Raw genomic sequence first — 2,456 nt, forward strand, 5'->3', positions numbered from 1 at the left:
CCAACCTTAATTTATGGATTATTTACATAGCTATTTTGAATTTCACTCTGTGTATACAAAATGACAATAAAAATGGTCTGGTTCTAATTTGTCATATTATGAAGATTTGCTGAACTGCAATCATATAAATCAAGTGTATTTAAGAAAAGAACATCTAGAAAAATGCAGGGCGTAATCTACCTGCATATGAAGAAAAGGTAAACAACATGTAAAACTCCTCAACTTAGGCATATCTGAATTATTTTTGGATTTTTTTTATTTGTGTATAAAGTGAAGAAAAGCAAAGAGGTCTACACTATCACTCTTTAGGCATTTAGTATTTGAATAACTACTATCTGAAAAAAACAGATACAAGGATAAAAAAATTAAAACCCAAAGTTATATTGCATTGCCTGCTTTGCTTCTTGTCATTCAGTGTTGTTGCTTGTTTGCCATAACAATGAAAAAAGAATAACTAGTAATACTTCATAATGATATGAACGAGGTCATATTAATTCTTTATAAATTAGAGCCACAGAGTGCCAGCTGTCAGCTTCAGCCTTAGTAAAAACATCCTGCTACATGATGGAGTACATTATGGAACAGCTCATTTAGCAGAATCTTCTACATTAACCCTAATACAGCAGTCCAGGGATTAAAATTACATTCAGACCCAAACATCATTAAAAGTTCCCCCTTTAGATTTTATGCAACACTGCAAGATTCTGTACCAAACACCACCCAGTCCTTTGCAAAATAGCAACCTTACATTCAGGTTCACATTCAGGATAAGTCAGATATTCTTTATCATGTTAAATGTAAATAGCATGATTTCTCATATGTGAATGTTAAAGAGAATATACCAAACTTAATCTGTGTGCCGTTTATTACCGATCTCTCCAAGAATTCCATTAGAAAAATGAATCACAACATTTGGAGATTGCCTACTCGGCTTTCCAGCCTGCACCATGAAGGTAAGAAGTTTATCGGGAGATTAGCCTACCTAGTGGACAAGTCTACCTGGTGGATGTAGATATGACACCCCCTCTCAGTAAAGCAAAACCACTGATTTATTAGCAGCTAAACTCAAACTGAATATGGGGCCCAGCATAAGACTGGAAAGATTTAACTAACAAAAATAAAGATAACAAACATTTTGTCAACCACACATGACAGGGACACTTTTAGGCTGCATTCAGTCTAAAACATTCATATCAATATATAAATGCACACACGCCAACACCACAAAAACGTTAGCAAAATAGCTAATGGGGATCAGGAAAATTTCCTCATTTTACAACAACTGGTCCTTTTTTTGACTGAAATTGGAAAAAAAATGTTTTTCACTCTGATGCCAACACAGAGCACAAGATTTTGTATTACACCCCCACAAATGGTAAAATATTGATATAATTATAAACATTGAGCTCAGACTTGGTCGTGAAAAATTCACTCTTGGCCTTGGGCCTAACCCTAGGGTTGGAAGATTTCTTGAATCCACCACTTCTGCACATGCTTCACATTTTAAGTATGATGATAGGTAAGGTTATATTAATATCTGATAATATTTATGGCGGGAAAAAAAATAATAAATCACAGCCATTTAGTCTCCTACAATATGGAGAGTGGTTTTGCCTGGTCTCTTGAATAGGTACAAAATAAGCTTGAGTATAAAGCTATAACTGACTCTGTCTAATTGCCGTTCGGCAGTCAATAGATTAACTTGTTAGATAGGAAGATTACTAAAGCGACAATTTCATATTTCCATTTGGAAAAGAAAAACTTGTATCGATTCATTACATACAGCATTGAGTAAGATATCTTATGTGTTTGTGTCTCTTTATTTTGATGTATAAGTCTCTATCGCTATTATGGCCCTTGGTCTTATGATTTGGCTAATTGGTTTGTATGCCTATCCCGTTTGCTCCTCCTCTGTCCAGGTAAATTAAACCACCATTGGAGATATAAAGCACCAACTTTCCGGCTCTCAGCTGCTGCTTGCTCTCTCTCTTGCTTTCATGCCTCCCTGATGGATGTGCTTCCCTGCTACTGGGCCTCATTTTCTCTTCATTATGCATATTTAAGTTTTTTCTTCTTTTTTGTTTAGCATTAAATCATTTAGCCTTCATTTTTATTTTTCTTTGCTTCATTCTAATTTCACATTTTGTTATAAAACATTTACTTTCGGCATGGTCTCCCATTTTTCTTGTTGCATTGAACTTGTAAGAACACCAAAGAAACCCTTAAAAAAACAGTACTTGAAAAAAATATTTCATCAGTACTATTAAAGATAGGGGGAGGAGCTTGGCCATATGTTAGAGACTTAGGGCCGGATTTATCAAGATCCAATTTTACGTGCAGTAATCTGCGCTCGCAAACTGGAATTTTGCGCGAGGGGCTGAACCATGGTTTGCGGGTGATTTGCGAGTGATTGCGTAACTGATGGCAGGTGCAAAACTGTTGGAGACACCCTATTT

The sequence above is a fragment of the Cyprinodon variegatus genome, unplaced genomic scaffold (assembly GCF_000732505.1).
Source record: "Cyprinodon variegatus isolate N-32 unplaced genomic scaffold, C_variegatus-1.0 Scaffold106, whole genome shotgun sequence".
Lineage (NCBI taxonomy): Eukaryota > Metazoa > Chordata > Actinopteri > Cyprinodontiformes > Cyprinodontidae > Cyprinodon > Cyprinodon variegatus.